This window comes from Pongo abelii, chromosome 4 (assembly GCF_028885655.2).
Source record: "Pongo abelii isolate AG06213 chromosome 4, NHGRI_mPonAbe1-v2.0_pri, whole genome shotgun sequence".
NCBI classification, from domain to species: Eukaryota; Metazoa; Chordata; class Mammalia; order Primates; family Hominidae; genus Pongo; species Pongo abelii.
The window spans coordinates 104,744,186-104,763,013 of NC_071989.2; the positions used below are offsets into that span (position 1 = coordinate 104,744,186).

At 34.8% G+C, this 18,828-nt stretch overlaps 1 protein-coding gene across 3 annotated transcripts in view; it reads left to right on the plus strand.

Annotated features, from left to right (window-relative positions):
• LNPEP (leucyl and cystinyl aminopeptidase) overlaps positions 1-18,828 on the plus strand; it is a 109,375-nt gene that overhangs the window by 23,354 nt on the left and 67,193 nt on the right. The window lies entirely within an intron of this gene.

Sequence of the window (18,828 nt, forward strand, 5' to 3'; positions counted from 1 at the left end):
ATTCATTTAATATGATTTTAGTTTTAGATTTTTAAAATTTGATTTAGCTAAGTCCATCCTCTATAGCTAATTCTCCATATCTGACCAAAGTTGAGTATCCGAGGATTTTCTAAACTTGGGAAGATCTAAAATTTTTGATTATGAAAATTTCTTGTGCATTTCAAATTATAAGTCTTATTCATGGCTCTAATGTGAGTAATATTACTAAATAATATTCACATGTATATTTCAACACATTTTAAATTCAGCCAACTACTTTAAAAATGTATCTTTTTTTTTTTTTTTTTTTTGAGACCAAGTCTTACTCTGTTGCCCAGGCTGGAGTGCAATGGTGTGATCTTGGCTCACCACAACCTCTGCCTCCTGGGTTCAAGTGATTCTCTTGCCTCAGCCTCCCGAGTAGCTGGGATTACAGGCATGTACCACCACACCTGGCTAATTTTTGTTTTTTAGTAGAGATGGGGTTTCACCATGTTGGCCAGGCTGGTCTCGAACTCCTGACCTCAGGTGATCCACCTGCCTTGGCCTCCCAAAGTGCTGAGATTACAGGCGTGAGCCACCGCGCCTGGCCAAAATTTATCTTAATTCACAGATTTTACAATTGACTTTATTAAATAAATATTTTTAAGTAGAAGAAATGTTTACTGACTAATATATGAATCATAATTAAAATTGAACTTCAGTTACGCTAACAAGTCCACTGAAACGTAGCTGGAGTAACTAACTGCAGCAAAACTTGGTTCATTGTAGAAATCTAAAACTTAAAGCAACACATGCAATATGAATTGCTTTAAATCTTCAGTTGTTAATTGAAATGCATTTTAGACAAATTGGTCACATTCTAGGGTGTGGGTTGGCGGGTTTCATTCTCTACCTTTTCAGCCAGGATACAGTTCTGTGTCCCAACAAGTATAGTGTAGTCAGTTACTTTTCCTTTTATGATGACCATAAATCTCTTCAGACTAGTGTTTGTAAGAAGACGGGAAAATAGTAAAATATGTTAGAATTATTTGTACCAAAAACCAAATTTTAAAAATTAGTAAAGTTTTATCACCTAGGCAGAAAACTTTTCTATTAGAAATTATACAGTCTCTCATCTCAAATACCATGTTTTACTGTTCTAAGAATCAAATAGTGCTATAGTGAAAAAAAGAGACAGTAGATAGTTTTTTTCTGAAAAAAATCAACTATAGTATAACATGAGAAATTTCTCAAAAAATATGTTTTTTTTCCACAATCATGTCTGGTCTCTTTTTTGAGACCAAGACGAAACCATGTTGCTTGGTCTTGAACCATCAGCTTGTCTGTTCTCTAATGATTTTTGTTGTTCTGGTTTGGTCTTAAAGTTTTTAGAATTCATTTTATTATAAATGTGAAAGTTCATTTAAATATTATGTTCTTTTTATTCCTGTAAAGGAAAAATAATATCTAGAATAAAGTAATAACTTGTACCATGTTGTAGACTTGCTTCAGTTGATGAATGCTTGTCCTATTATTTGAAAAGGATTCACCTTTCAAAAAAAAAAAAAAAACTGTCTACCATGCAAAAACAAATGACTTTCTGAGGTTGCTTAACCATTTCCTGTAAGTATGGGAAAGCGGTTATTTTCGAAATCACCAGACAGAATTTGGGTAGAACTAAAGTTAGCTGAGCAGTTCTGTGGGTTAAACTCACTTATTGTTTCACTTCTGTCTTCCTGTAGAGAAGTTAAAACTTAAAAATTAAAAAAAAAATCTGCTTGGTTCCTGTCATTTTTACTAACTAGCTGAGTATCTTTGGACAGAAGCTAATTGTTTTATTTATAAATGTAATAGGATTAGAGATTCTCTTTAAAAAGCTTACAGTTTTTTAAAATAGCAGTAGCTATTTTTAAAAAAAGCTTCTGGTTTTTAAAAATAGCAAAACAAAGTATCAGTAGCATGGGCACTGTGTTGTACATTCATCCCTCAGTATCCTCTGAGGATTGGTTCCAGGATCCCCTCCCTGCTACCAAAATCCACCAATGTTCAATCCCTGTATATTTGCATATAACCAGTTTACATGCATCATCCCATTTACCTTAAATTATCTTTAGATTACTTATAAAACATAATACAATGTAAATGCTATGTAAATTATACTGTATTATATTATTATTTTTGATTGTTTCAATTTTTTTAAATCTGCCAGTCTATAGATCTGGAACCTGTAGATACAGACTGACTGTATTTGGATAATTTCATAATTTTAATGAGAGAAAGGGGAGAGGGGAAAGCCTGGTTTACTGCCCATGATGAAGTAGTAATACAGTGAATTTAGTTGAGACGTCAGCCAACCTTTTTTGAATACCTACTAAGTACCTGGCTGAGAGAGTTGTAGAAACCACAGTGTCAATGTGTTTCTACACATTTCTATAATTGTTGGAGTTGTGTTTATCTCTAGAATTTGTGGTACTATCCTAAACCTCCATGCAACTCTTTAGTTGTGATGTAGAGGTGGCTCTGTGACCCCCCAGCCTTCTCCAGAGGCTATGTAGACATGAAGTGTTTAGTTGGAACTAGGGACTTGATTTGACATTCCTATTATAATATATATATTATAATATATATTATATCAATCATATATATAATATAATATATTATAATATATATCAAATATATATTATATTTGATATTCCTATTATATTGATATTCCTATTATGTATTATAATATATTATTATATAATATAATATATTGTATAATAATATATTAATTATATTAATTATTAATATAAATTATATCAATATTAATTATATTAATTATTAATATAAATTATATCAATATTAATTATATTAATTATTAATATAAATTATATTAATATTAATTATATTATTATTAATATAAATTATATTAATATTAATTATATTATTATTAATATAATAATTAATATATTAATATAATATATATTATTATCCTCATCTTATAAATTAGCAAACTGAGCTTGGAAAGATGAAGTAACTTGCTTAAGGCTACACAGGAAGTGACAGAGCAGTCTGGTTCCAGAGATACCCTTTTTTCTTTTTCTTTTCTTTCTTTTTTCTTTTTTTCTTTCTTTTTTTTTTTCCAGGCTAGTCAAGTGAAGCAATGAGGGTGGAGAAGGAACAAATAAGCCTGTAACTGGTTGTGATCCATTAGTTGTAAATACCACTGCACTGGGACCAACTTCCAGAGATATTCTTAATTACTCTGCTGTGCTGTCTCTTTATTGCTTAGCTGGGTATTAGCATATGATTTGCCCTCAGTGAATGTTGGCTTTTATCAACATTGTCAGTGGTGGTAGTGACGATGATGAACTTGGTTTTACTTTTTCAGTGTCTAACCTGGTCCTGTGCTAGGACCCCAGGCAGAGCTTCCTATGAAGTCACGTATAACAAGGACTTTGGGCTTAAGAGAAAAAGTTCACAGCTGCACAGAGGGAGGAGTTTTTATATAAAGAATACAAAATGTTCTGAATACCAAGTGTTTCATTCTTTCCTTATGTTTCTGAGTTGAAATTTGAAGTAATCATGAGACACTGCATGTGTTCCCGTTTCAAAGATGCCACGGAATCATAAAACTAGTATGTAGCATATAATTTCAGTTTTGTCTTAGGGGATAAATTAGTCTAAGAATAGTATACCAAAACATTAATTGTGATAATAGTGTAGTGATCAATTTATGAATGAAATGATCCTCTATTACTGCATAGCACATCATAAAACTTAATGGCTTAAGGCAACAACCATTTTCTTTGCTCATGATTTTTTAGGTCAACAGTTTGGATTAGATTCTGCTGGGTGTTTCCTCTGCTGATCTTGCCTGAGGTCACTCTTGTAGCAGCCATCATCTGGCAGCTTGACTTGGAGCCGGATGGTCTAAGATAGTTTCACTCATATCTGCCAGTTGATGGTGGCTTTTGACTGGGTTTGGCTTTCCATGTGGTTCCTCGTCCCCAGGGAGCCTAGCTTAGATTTCTTCTCCATGGGGCTCTCCGATAGTAAAAGATAAATGTTGAAAGCTACAAGGCCTCTTAAAGCCTAGGATTGGACATTCCACAGTGTCATTTCTGCTGCATTCCATTGATTAAAGCAAGTTACAAGGCTGGATTCAGTGGCTATAGAAACTTCACCTAATAATTGGAGATTAATAGCAAATTCCTTTTTAAAAAAGAATGTTTTGCTTATTAATTTTTTAAATTGACACATTATAATTGTACATATTTATGGGGTATAATTCCATGTTTTGATACATATCTGTGCTATATAATAATGATCCAGTAAGGTAGTATATTGATCACCCATGCGTTTATCATTTGCTTGCAGTGAGAACATTCAAAAGTTTCTATTCTAGCCGTTTTGTAATATGCAATATTTTACTGTTAAACAGTCACCCTGCTGTGCAATAGAACACCAGAATCTCTTCACTTATCTAATTGTAACTTTTTATCCTTTGAGCAACCTCTTCCCATCTTCTCCTTTGTCCCCTCCCCAGTCTCTGGTAACTACTGTTCTACTCTCTGCTCTTCTATGATTGATATCAACTTTTTTTTTTTTTTGAGATTCTACATTTGAGTGAGATCATGTGGTATTTGTCTTTCTGTGTCTGACTTTTAATAGCAGATTGTATCCTAATATCCTTGTTTCCTGATTTCACTGTTGTGGATCAATTCTAAAACATCCTAATAGCATTGATAGTTTTTTGTTAATTTATTAAGATTTTGGCAGATGAAAACATGATCTGTACATGTTTGAGAGGTTTATTTCTATTTTTTAATATAAAAATAAAATACAGATAATATAAATACCCAACATACCCACAACTTCACCTCTCAGAAATAACCAGTTAACCTTCTTATTTTCCGTGTATCCAACTGGATATTTATTTAAACGTCTATAACCTGCTTTTCTCTCTTTATATTTTGAATGCTTTTCTATGTTTAAAATAGGTGTAAATAATTTTTTGTCTGCATAATATCTTATTCAGTATGAATATACCTATCCCTTGTTGTTTTAGGTTTTTCTCCTTTTTTGCTATGTAAACTACACTGCTGTAAACATTCTTATATGTATATCTCTGGCAGTTACTCCAAGGAAAAAATCCTACTATGAAGTTACTTGGTCAAATAAGTATTTTGGACTTTTGATATGTATTGATGAGGCATGATTTTAAGAATTCTCTGGTTTAAACTTATTAGTGAGTATAATGTTGCAGAGCTGAATTCATTATGTTTGAGATCATGTGAAAGGGAAATTTCTGAAAGCTAATTTGAAATAGCAACCATTAAGAAAAATATATTTCTTTAGCATTTCATTTACAAATCAAAATGTATAAACTTAGTTGCTAATATTTTCTTGTTTTTCTGGTGTTGCAGTTTTTTGTTGATACATAATAGTTATACATATTTTTAGAACTGATGTGACATTTTGATACATGCATACAGTGTGTAATGATCAAATCAGGGCAGTTGGAATATTCATCACCTCAAACATTTATCTTTTCTTTATGTTGGGAACATTCCAATTCTTCTATCTATTTTGCACTGTACAGTAAATTATTGTTAATGGGTATGAAAATAAAGTTAGGAGTAAGATCTAGCATTCGATAGTACAGTGGTAGGTTGTCTGTAGCTAACATTTTCTTAGTGACCAAAAGCTTTCATTTTGCATTTGGGTCCACTAATTAGAGTTCTTCATCTTTCTTTTTACATGTGGATATGTGTTGCCTTTCATTCATCTGTAATTTCCAGGTCCTTAAAAAAACAAAAAGTAGATTGAGAATGCAGGCATTTTGAAGACTGGGTGCAAAAATCCTAGAATTCTGCCTCCCAACCCCAACCCCCAACCCCAAGGTATTAGGTTTTTCTTGCCCATACCTAATTTGGCAGCAGTGTTATTTTGAGGACTCATTTTTGTAGGATCTTTCTGATACATAACTCAGTTTTCATAAAAACAATTTTTATATTTTTCATTTAATGACACAATATTTAATTATTATAAAACCATAATTACAAGTTTAACATAAATCAGCTTGAGAACAAACAACTAATTCTTAGAGTAGAGTGCCTCTGGTGAGAGCATATGTGCCTGGACCTTCTGGAGAGTAGCCCTTTAGTTGTGGGCATTCATTGAGCACTTAGCATCTGAAAATGTCTTACAGAGAGATTGGAAGACATTGGTTAATTTGGAGGTTTGTTAAGTCAACATGGGTTAAAAGAATTTCTACCTTGTTTGTTGTGATAGTCATTTTTCTTCTTTTACTGAAGGCAATGACTTCTTCCTCATTTTAAAAATTTTTTTAGGTTTAAGATTTTATGATTAAGATTTGTATTATATTATAGTTATTTATTTGGTCCTGTCCTTGATCTTTTTCACAGCAGAATTCTTTATGTGCTACAGTTTTTGTTTCTGTTTGCAATTGTCCTTGGTCATTGGCATTCTGTAGTGGAATTTCTCCTTTTCAACTAAAATGTTCTCCTTGATAGATATTTAAAACAATGTGCAAAATTAAGCCAGAAGTGGCTCATCTTTTCTGCTTCTTTTCTTTAGCACTGTAATGTTGATTTTTTGCTTATAGGACTATAGAACTGCACAGCTGCAATTAGACTTCATAAATATAATGCAGTAGAGAATTTGAAAGTGATGGAGGCCAAGTGTGGTGGCTCACACCTGTAATTCAAGCACTTTGGGAGGCAGAAGTGGGAGGATTGCATGAGACGAGGAGTTTAATACCAGCCTGGGCAACATAGTGAGACCTTATCTCTACAAAAAATTTTTTAAAAATTAGCTTGGTATGGTGGCACATGCCTGTAGTCCCACCTAGTCAGGAGGACGAGGTGGGAGGAATGCTTGAGCCTGGGAGTTTGAAGTTGCAGTGAGCTATAATTGTGCCATTGCACTCCAGCCTGGGTGACAGAGTGAGACTTTGTCTTACATATATTTGTGTGTGTGTGTGTGTGTGTGTGTGTGTGTGTGTGTGTGTGTGTGTGTGTGTGTGTGTGTAGTGAAGAGAAACCTGGCCCTACCAGTGATGGAGTCCTGGCTTTACCACTTAGTATATGTTGGAATCTCAGTTTTCTCAAAGGTGAAATGGGGATAATAACTGCCCTGTCTACTTATATTATCATAGGAGTCAAATAAGATAAGTGGGTCACAACACTTTGCAAACTATGAAGTGCTTTATTAATAAAGAGCTCATTGCTATTATATTAAATAGGGTAGAAGCTTCAAAATCATAAGACAATAAACGTGTCTTTAACTTTTCAGCAAAGCACACTAGTCTTTCTCTTCAAGATTCATTAGCATAATTTCCCCCTCATGCCCTAAAAATGATGTTTCATTGTCATTTGCAGCACACATTAGTAGGTAAATTCTTAAAATATGAAAAGTCCAGAAACCTTGTTTTGCCTTTAACACCAAAAATACCAAATTACTTACGTAAGCAACAACTCTGGCCTCTTGACGTCTTTTAGGGTCAGCTGGAGCAATGTCCCTGGAGAACCCTCAGGTATAGTGGAACTTTAGATATTATCTGTTTCACAGAGATTTTGACACACAGGTTTTACATTTTAAGTCATCTGACTTCTAAGACATTTGTCAAATGGCTGCCTTGATATAAAAACACTATAACTGCTCCCAAAACATCCCTAAGAATTAAGTGTCTCTAAAGGCCATGTTCATGTACTATACTGCATTTACACAATAAAACTCAACGTACTGGATGACAGCTACAATTTGTAGCCTGGCTATTATTATTATTATTTTTTTTGGTAGAAGCTGGGTCTCACTGTGTTGTCCAGAGTGGTCTTAAACTCTTGGCCTCAAGTGATCCTCCTGCCTCAGCCTCCCAAAGTGCTGAGATTACAGGTATGAACCACTGTGCCTGGCCTCTTCACTATATTTTATGTCTTCTAAACCATAATTGACTTGAATTATCACCAGCTATGAGGAAAAAAGAGAAGTAGTAAGTGTTCTCAAGAATCAGTGCCTAGTAGAACTGAAAGGCAGTGACTCAGATCCCATAGTCACTGAAGTACTACTAAGTCCTCCTGATTTAAGATCCAGCCCCACAGCAGGTATTAGAAGGACCTTGTTAACCTTATAGACAGTGTATGAATTTTATCTTATTTCAAGCCTCCAGTAAACCTGGGTTCAGCCCTTGAGGAGTTTATGCATGGACATGGAGGTAATTTTCGTTTATACTTCATTTTAATGTATTAGATTATTGCTACTTTCATTTCAACATTTATGGCAGGTTTCTTCCCTGCTAGGCACCAGGAATACAAAGATGAATGAGGTTATGAACCTCTCCTTGGAGGAATTATTCATATTTGAAGCAGAATTTATAATTGCAGTTTACTTATGCAGAAATTCTTTTTTTCTACAGCATAATCTGGGCCTTGAGAGTTTTCTAAACCTTCTTTCCTCAACTTCTAATTCTTGAACAGCAAAAAGTTACCAGGATTGAAATGTATCCGTTATTCTAGAAAAGTAAATGTAGAGCAGGTTTTGGAACTCAATATTTCATCCTAAATGTGAAAGACTGTATAGGCAAATAGTGTGCATAATTTCCTTTTTCCAGGGTTGAGAGGCTGCCAGTGGTGTGTAGTGTGGAGAGAGTGAAGTGACTCATAATTCTGGAATGATTGTTTTGATCTCCTCCTGTAGCCTCTGTAGAATACTGGCAGGGCAACCAGCATAATTAACACTACACAGTCTAATTATAAACAAAACTCTATGTACAGTGGCTACCAAGAAGCAAGCCAGTACTGGATAATCCCCCAAGTTGGCAGGATTACTTTTAGAATGATTATTAGATAGTGTCGTTTACTATAAATCAAGTTGTTTTTCTTTGATTGTCCAGGGACTTACCCTGGGGGGAAAGTGAATATAATAATATTTGTGGAAGTCTTCTGGGTTATTTTTTTCAGGGCCCATTTAAGCATTTCTTTATTGCAGTTCTTATAACCTTTTTGTCTTAAGAGAACATTTGTACATCTTACTATGTATGGCGTACTATTTTAGGGAGAGTAGGAAAATTGGTCAGAGTAAGACATTTGTTCCAATAATAGTTGGATTGGTTTTTTTAAAGGTGAAAGAAACTAGGAATTTGAAAAGATTACATTGGACTGGTATAATAAATAAAGAGGGAGAAAGAAAAGCCTATGGGCTGCAGAGAAGAGGTTGGGATAAGGAGACAGTGAAGTGGCTGTAGCTGCTGTGCGTGCTTGAGAGAAACCAAGATGTTTGTAACATGTGTATGGTCTCACATACTGGTCAGAGGCAGAGCAGGCACTGTGCGTGGTTGTATGTGCTTTAGGGATTTGTGGAAGCATGGCTGAGAGCTGAGGACCAATTTAGTTTGTTTATATATAGGGCCACTGGGTCTCTTAGATTTAGAACAAAGATGCTAGCTGTGGAGATTTGTTTCACATAGCTGTGACCTGAACGACTGCAGAATGGTTATAGTTATGCAAAATGAGCCTCAGAATTGTGATTACCTCAAATGAAGTAAGAATTTTAAATCAGATACTTCAAAATGAGGGCTTTTTTTCCTATCCAGAAAAACTCAGTTAAAATTTTAAGTGGACACTTAAAAGGAGTTTCCCTTTTTAAGAAAGAAATACAGAAATCCAAATACAAAAATGGATGTTAAGTCGTTTTTTGCTTAAGAATGCTTGCTTTTTTTTTTTTTTTTAACTTTTGATGAGCTCATAAGAAGTTTCCTTTAAATAGTAGTTCTGTAGTTCATTTTAAATATTTGGATTTACAAAGAAAATTTCCCTAGCTTTTTACTTGAAAGGAGAGGGAGAACATACTGTATTTTCTAAATTTGGGCATAACTGGTATTATTACTGGCTAAATAATTTTGTGTTTGCCAGATATTCTTGAAAGAGGGACAGATGTAAGACGGCTGGGCTTGTTAAAAGATCTCTGTCTCTAGCCTGTGACCCAGTTCTGATTTGTCCCTTTAGACTAGGCAAAAGTCTAGTACCTAACTAGACTTTTGAGAAGTGAAAAATTGGTTTTGGAGATGCACCAGGACATGGTATGTGTGGATTTTTGGGCCAGTTTCTAGGAGAATATGAGTTAGAGCCGCCCACACTACTTTCCTGCCCTCTAGCAGCATTTTTTGCATTATTTTTCAGTTGTTTATCTGGTTTCTATTTTGTTGATTTTTGCCCTTTTTTTAAATTATTTTTTCTACTTAGGTTTAATTTGGTATTTTCTAGGTTCTTAGGGTGGAAATGTCATTATTTTTAAACCTTTTCCCAATATAGGCATTTAAAGCAATAAATTTTCTTGAATTTTGATATATTATGTTTTTATTATTATTTATTTCAAATATTTTATATATTCCTTGTGGTTTCTTCTTTGACTTATGGATTATTTAAAGTCTTTTGTTTTTATTTTCCAAATAGGGATTGTTTACCTAATTTACTAATTGATTTTTTAATTGTTTCCATTGTGTTTAGAGAACAAAGTCTCTAAAAAGCATATTTCAATCTTTTGAAGTTGATTGTGATTTATTTTATTTTATTTTGCTTTATTTCATCTTGGTGAATGTTTCATATGTATTTCTGCAGTTGTTTGATTTTATGTTCTGTGAATGTCAGGTCAAATTAGTTAATAGTATTATTCCGATCTTCCGTGACCTTACTTATTTGTTGTCTGTTTGTTCTATCAATTATGAAGAGAAAGGATATGGTTGTGGATGTTTTTGTTTGTTCTATTCTTCATAAAAAACTTCTTTTTGAAACACTGTTATTAGGTATACATATTTAAGATTGATATCCTGCTGAATTTCTCCTTTTATCATTATAAAATATTCTTCTACTTTGTTAATCTGTTTGTGTCTAAATTTAAAATGCATCTCTTAAAGACAGTGTATATAGTTGTTTCTTGCTGTTTTTTCCCCATTGTGACAGTCTCTGTTATAATGTTTAATCCATTTACGGTTAATGCATAGGTCAGGTTTAAGTCTACCATGTTGCCACTGTTTTCATTTGTTCCTTTTGTTTTTGTTTCTCTGTTTCTCCTTTATTCATTTTTTTTGGATTAAGTGGGCAATTTTAGTATTTCATTTTATTTTCTCTATTGGATTCTTAACTATGCATCTTTTTAAAATCACTTTTTCAGTGTTTCTTCTAGGATTAATAATATGCATCATTAAGTCTGTGTATAGTCAGTATTGTACCATTTCACGTTCTATACCTGACCCTTCTTCCTTTCTGCTTAATTTCTCTTACTCAACTTCTGTATTCTTTGTGCTTTTGTTGTATCTTTTATTTTTTGGTTTTAAGCATACAGTTTTTAAAGATAGTCTTTTAAGGAAATTATAAGAAGAATAAAGAATGTACACCTTTTATTTTAACATGTATTATTTCTGGTATTCTCTCCTTCCTGAAGATCTGACTTTCCATCTGGTAGTAGTTCCCTTCATCCTGAAGAACCTCCTTTAAAATTTCTTGTAGTATACATCTACTTGAGGAAAATGTGTTCTAAATGAATTCTGTAAGCTGTCATTTATCTGAAAATGTCTTTTACTCTTGATTTTGAAGCATATTTTCACTGTATGTGCAAAGTTGAGTTGAGAATTTTCTTTGTCTTCCAACTATTTAAAAATGCTCTATCATCTTCAGGCCTCCACCGTTGACATGAGAAGTTAGTGTATGTACTGTTGTTCATCTGTATGTAGCATTGTTTCCAGGTTCTCTTAAAGGTTTTCTTTTTATCTTTAGTTTTAAGCAGTTTTGACCATGATGTGCTTAAGACAGTATTATTTGTGTGTGTGTGTGTGTATTTATCTTTTTGGGGGTTTGCTGAACATTTTGGATCTGGTAAGTGGTGTTTATAATAGTTAATAAAATTTTAACTATTATTTCTTCAGATATTTTCTTGTGCCGCATTCTCACACTCTTCTTCTGTGGCTCCTGTTAGATACATGTTAGACTGTCTGATACTGTCCCCCAGATCCCTGATGCTGTGTTTACTTTTCTTCAATCCTTTGTCTCATTGTTCTTCAAATTGGTAATTTCTAATGATCTGTCAAGTTTATGGACTCTTTCTTCTGCTGTCTCCAATCTGCCATGAAGTCCATTTAGTAACTTTTTCATTTTATTTATTGAACCTTTTTCTCCTAGAATTTTCTTTTTTCCCTCCCATTTAGTTCTTTTTTAGTCTTGCTTTCCCCGCTGAGAGTCTCATCTATTCACATATTCTCATTTTTTCCTTTTTAAAATACATCTTCCTGCTTAATGATGGGGATACAATTGAAAAATAATAAACCACGTCTTCTTCAGGGATTCTTTTTTATTTATAATAGCTACTCTAAAGACTCACTAAATGCAGTGCAATATCTGGACCACCTTAAGATTGCTTTCTAATGATTTTGTTTACTTAGGGTTCACGTTTTCTTGTTTCATTAAATGTCTAGTAATTTTTTATTACATATTGAATAGTGTCAATGGCACATGGTAGAGATGCTGAATTAAAAAAAAAAAACTCTGTAAAATGTTGATTTTTCTCTCTCTGTCTCTGTAGACAGCTTAGTTACTGGCTGATCACCTTGTGTATGCTTATTTTTAAGGCAGACCTGTGGAAAGCCTAAGGTGTTTCTCAGGCTTCTCTAACTTAGTGAGACTCATCCTTAAATACTTTTTCCCCTGTGGAATTTATTAGGGCTTGGTTTTAGGCTTTGTTAGTATGGATCTAGAGTAGGCCTTATTCTAGGGTACCACTTTTGCTTCTACACTGAGGCCTTTCTAGTGTTTCAAGCTGATGCCTAGGGTGTTATGAGTTCTCTTTGCTCTGGCTGGGTTGACCTGCCACTACTTCCCTGCACTGCTTGACCTCTAGTATTTCTGTTCTGTCTTAACCTTATTGCAGCCACTTTCTTCTACGCCTCATGTCCTGAATTGGCTAAGGACTCTCAGAAAACCTTGTGCAAACTTCTGTGACTCCCCTCTGCACGTGCCCCCCTTCACCAGCGCTGCTCTGCTTAGACCCTAGCTTGCTGGACTACAGTTGAGAAATTGTCCCCAGAGAACCAGAGTGATTGTGGGCTCACCTGTCCTTCACTCAGAGGTCACGCTCTGTTAGCTAGTACGTGCAAACAGGTGTATCATTTTGTCTAGTTTAATAGTTGTTTATGAGAGGAATGATAATCTGGTACCAATTACTCTGTTTTATTGAAAGTTGAAGTCTCTCCCAGTATGCTCATGGACTGAATCATTGCTCTCTGATCTTCTCGCCTCCCACCCTCAGTCATCCATTTACTTTTCTCTTCACAAGGGAGACAAAGTCAGGGTGAGGGGCAGCAGAAGAAAGACCTTACTTGGATCTTGCTCCAATGTCATGACCCTGGGCCTCTGAACTGGAAAATTAAAGGTGTTGTGAAAAAGCACAATATACTAGGGGTAAAGGTAGTAATGCATGCGAGACTTTCCGTGTTTGTATTTTATGCCACTGCTTATACATTGAGATGTTACACAAACAGGTGTCAGGAAAAGGGACGACTTAGATACATCTTCAAAACTTGTTTGCTGTTAATGACTGCCCTTCAGATTCTGGTGAGATAAGATACACCTAAACTTGTAACTTCTCATGAGCACTGTAATTAACAGGAAGAGATTTTCTTTGAGTATGGGTTTAGCGGGGGTTGGGTAGTGTTTCGTCCATGTGGACCTACCCAGAAAAAAATCACGTTTTTTTGGTTCTAAATTCTAGTGTTTTTCTTGCTTTTTAAGCCTAAACTTAAAAAAAATAGAATTTTTTTTGATAGAAGAGTATTCTCATTAGGGAAATAGTTACTTTATGTGATACTTAGTCATCACTTGGGAAATTTATCTAGAAAATATTTTAAGTGCTGTCCCATACTTGGAGCTTATAGTTCTATATAAATATGTCATAGGGGCCTCAGAAGAATATTAGACTTTTTTTCCTTGTTACTATTCCCTAAAAAATACAGTATAACAACTATTTATATAGCATTTACAATGGATTGGATATTATAAGTAGTCTAGAGATGATTTAAAGTATGTGGGAGGATATGCAAAGATTAGATGCAAATATTACAGCATTCTGTAGAAGGGACTTGAGCATTTCTGGATTTTGGTTTCACAGGGAGCCCTGGAATGAGTCCCCCACAGATGCCTAGGGACAACTGTACATCCTGTTACATTTTATCAGAAAATGTGATGGCAGCTTAAAGCTTTAATCCTTTTAAAGTCTGTGAGAAGTTTGCTTCTTTTAGTTCAAGTTGCTGTTAATGTTGTTTGCCATGGCTTCACTTTTTGTCCTGTCTTCTAAATTGTATCCCTCAGTTGATGACTTGCTCTCTTGCCAGCAGCCTCTATGCACTGTACATTTGCCTTCTCACCACATCCTCCCTATATGTTTAACCCTGCCTGACAATCTGCTTTCTCTACCTTTTATAAACATTTTATTTAACTTTTATTGTGGTAAAATACACATAACACTTCTCTTCTTATAGACCTGGGCTGGTAAGAACTGCTGAAGATGTTTTTTAGAGATTTGTGGTATGACAAATTCCACTGGGGTTTCTGACCTTCTCAGTCATGCTTGTCTTGGGGTCACCACTCCTTGGCCCTCTCCCATGGCACCTGTCCCTCATTCTGCTCAAGCCCCTATGCCTTCCCAACAACTTGCCTTTAGCTCTAGGCAGATGTCCTTGCTTGCACTTGTCATAGAGAACATGAAGGCTCTCTGCTGTTTTGTGCTCATGCACATGCCTCTTCTCTGTCTTCACCTTCTGTCCTCCAGGCTTGGAGGGAGAGCACCTAGCTCCCATCATATTGGGTTTCTTGTACACTCTCCCTGTCCCTCTGGATGCTATGCCAGCATTTTCCCTCCCCTACTCCTCCACCTCCACATTTTGTTTTTCTTTACTGTTCCTTTCCTGCAGAAATACATGCCCGAGTTGTTCCCATCTTAAACACAGACGAATGAAAAACAAAAGGATTTAAGTTTTGTCTATACCACATTTTCCTTTAGTTTATCCCTATGTTTTTTCCTTGATAAACAACTACATACCTTCAAAGAATAGTCTGCAGTCCTTGTTTTCTTTTGTTAACTTTCCATTTCTTCTTTGGGCCCCTGGAATCAGGCTTCTACTCTCACTATTAAAGTCACTGGTTCCCTGGTTACCAAATGTAAGGGCCTCTCTAGGCCTCATTTTACTTGACCTTTCTAAAATATTTAATGCTGGCCACTTTCGTCTTTATGAAATCCTGCTTTTGGTTTCTGGGATGCCACTCCTCTGATTTTCCTACCTTTAGTCCATTTCTTCTTCTCCTTTGCTGACCTTCTTCCTCTGGCCACCCAGCTCTTAAATGCTGATCCTCCCTGAGTCTCCCTTTCGATAGTCTCATTTATCTGCATGGTTTTAATGACCATATCTACACAGGTCATTCGGAAACCTGAATATTCCACCCAGATCACTCTCTTGAGCTCTAAACCCACATAACGTAATCCTTTTAACAATTCTACAAAATAGCACTGTTTCCCACATTTACAGGTGAGGAAATTGAGGCTAAGAAAGGTAACCTGTTTGAGATCAGTGGAAAAGCCAGGATTTTAACATCTACCTAAAATCAGGCCTTTAACTCTATTAATCAAACATCTCCACCTGGTTATCTGACAGATTATATCCTACACTGAATGCCATCTCATAATCCTGTTCTCCTTCCTTGCCTCAAAAAAAATTAGAAAATGTGAAAGACTATATTCTCAATCTCAGTGAGTGACATTCCTTCTTTTCAGTTATACAAGTTGGAATGTAAAGGGAATTGACATAGACTTTTCTCTGTCTCCTACCCTGCAGGTCCATCTAGCCCAAGGGAGTGTCAGTTCTTGTGCATCTACCTTTTTGACGTGACTTGTAATCATACCCTCCTCTTTATTCCACTGCTACTGACATAGTTAAGAACTTTATCTTGACTGTTATTGCCATTATAGTGACAGTCTAACTCACTGCTTCTCACATTATCTGAGCTGAAGAACCAGGGTTTATTGTTTCTGTTTTTTTAATTTTTAATCTGTTGCAGAAATTTTGTAGCGTATAAAATTAATTAGAAAAATGAAATGAAAAAAGACATACAAAAATAACTCAGTTTTAAACATTATTAAATTCAACACACATAAAACTTACTCTGTCAAATTGTCTAAAAGTTTTTGGGTACTAATAGTCTATGTATATCCTGTCCCAGATGGGTCACACTTTTGCACATTGGCACTGGTCCACAAACAACATTGAGGAGTGCTAGTTCACAGTATCTGATGAAAAGAAATGTCTTCAGTTCTCTTAGATTATAACCACATGGGCCTATGTTATTTAAAACTGAAACATTTCAGCTAGAAGGTTCTTTGCTTTGGCTTATAGATAGCTTATATATGTGAATTTAAGAGGTTTTAGAAAATTCCCTGTTTCTTTAGGATCCCTTCTTTCAGTAGGAATAAATCCCAACGAGCAAGGGGTAATCATGTGTTATGTTACAATTTAATGCCAAAATCAAAGTATACTGACAAGAATCAAATCAACATTTTCTTTAATAGGCTTGAAGTACCTTCATGTATCTTCATGGGATACCTGTAATAAAAGTGATTTTCCCTGATTTGATATATTTAACTTGATATGATTGTGCATACCGAAAAAAAAACTGTGCTTCTATATTGCACAGTGAAATATAGCAAATGGGTTGATGTGATCTCCATTTCTGAAAGATTAAAATTCTACGTTGGTATTATTCTGACTGGGAGTGAAATAATAAAAGCAAGTTATTTGGATTTAGGCAGGCATCTGACTAAGCCCTTGTCAGAAGATTTGAAATTAATGACATGCAGACAGGAGATGCCAAATGGTCAAACTGTAGAATATCGCTTGGCTTTAAATGGCATGACAGAAGAATAAAAAAACACAGCAACAAAGTTCTAAGGGGACAGAATTGAGAGATGGGAATGCTCTAAATATTAAGCTGAGATTGTACCTGGAGTTAGTTCAGAAATATAGTAAATAAAACCATACTGTGCAGAACCCATTGTTGTCTGCATTAGGCCTGACACAGAACAAAACACATGGGGCAAATGCCTGAGAGCATAATCTTCCCATGTGTGGTAGAAAAGTCAAAAAAGGCCTTTTTAGACATTTTTAAATTAAAAAAAAAATTAAGCTAGTCTACAGCAGTGTGCCAGGCACCAAAAAACTACTACAGAAACTTTCTAATCATTAAGAGTTTTAAAAGCAATTTTAAAAAATTGAATACAGCAATATTTGCTCTGTTAATGAAGTGTATGACCCCAAACACTATTAACTATCAAAACAAAACATACTTTTTTTTTTTTTTACAAGAAATTGGGGCACTATAGGAAGTTTAGGAGATTATATTCCCAAAAGCAGTGTGTTAGAACCCTTCTTCTTTCATAGTAGATGGATAGATGGCAGATTGCTAAACTCATACCTAGAAAATAATTAGAAGTTTTATTCAAATAAAAATTTTAAAGTAGCATAACTCGTACACAGTTCAGGTTGGAGAGGAGTCAGGAAAAGGTCCATATGCTCCCCAAAGCAGAAATGGGTGAAGTGAAATGAAAAGAAAGTTTATTTTTTAAAGGTAATAAAGACAAAGGAAAAACAAAAAAAGATACCTTTTCTTAATTTGTGTTGTAGCAAGTTAAGCTGAGGTATGGAATACCAGGTGGATGGGCACGGGAAAGGGAGATTATGACACTGCAGGCAGAGGGAACAGAAAAGAAAAAAAGACACATGGAGGATAGCATGGAATAGTTGCCTGGCCTGTGCTCAAAATAGTATGCAGTTTGGGATGGCCAGAGCATACTCAGGAATGGTATGGTTAGTGCTGGCTGGGATCTGACCATGGAATATGCTTATACCGGTGCCTCTCAAACTTAAGTGCATGTGAAGCACCCGAGGATTTGTTAAAATTCGTATTCTAGGTGGAGACTTCAGAGGCTGCATTTCTAACAAGCTGCAATGTGATGCAATTGCTGCAGGGTCACAAGCCACACTGAGCAGCAAAACTGCAAATTTTATCCTAATATTTATCAATAATACGTTTTATGGATGAAGAGTTTCCACCATTACAGTGTTTGTTGAATAGCACAAAATACATAGCATTTATCTTAAGCTAGATATTCAGTAGTTTTTTGTAAGGTTTGCTCTCCTGATGGTGAAATAATACTCTTAGCAACTTCATTGCCAGGTATAAAATAAATAATTCAGGGCTCTCTTCTTTTATTGAATTAGTTTGAGTAGAGGGATGCAATATAATGAAAAGAGCATAAACTTTTGAATCAAATTTTTAGACCTGGGCTTTAATATCAGTTTTATGACTAAATAGCTGTGTGACTTTATGAAGACGAATTAATCTATTTCTCTTTTTCTATTTTCTCATGTCTAAAATAGAATACTTGCCATTTTATAGGATTGTTGTAAGGGTTAGAAATGATATGTATAAAGTGCCTTGTAGGGAAGATTATTGGAGGTTTCAATTTGATAACTTTTGAGATCCCTTAGAAACTAAAATTGTATTAATTTTAAATAAAAAACATTGAACGATCTAATCCTAGGAAATACTGATATATGGGGGATTATCCACCCTTCTACTTCTAGAGTCTTTTTTCTCAGTGATTTTGGCAAATCCGAAGATGTGGTTTGTTGTAGTTTGTAAAAGCTCCCACTGAGATCCACTAACACTCATGGTGTGCAGTATGGTTGTTTCCCATGGAAATATGTTGTACTTCTGAAAGCCGTGGAAGCATGAAAAACAGATTGAATTATAATTTTATCTGACTTTT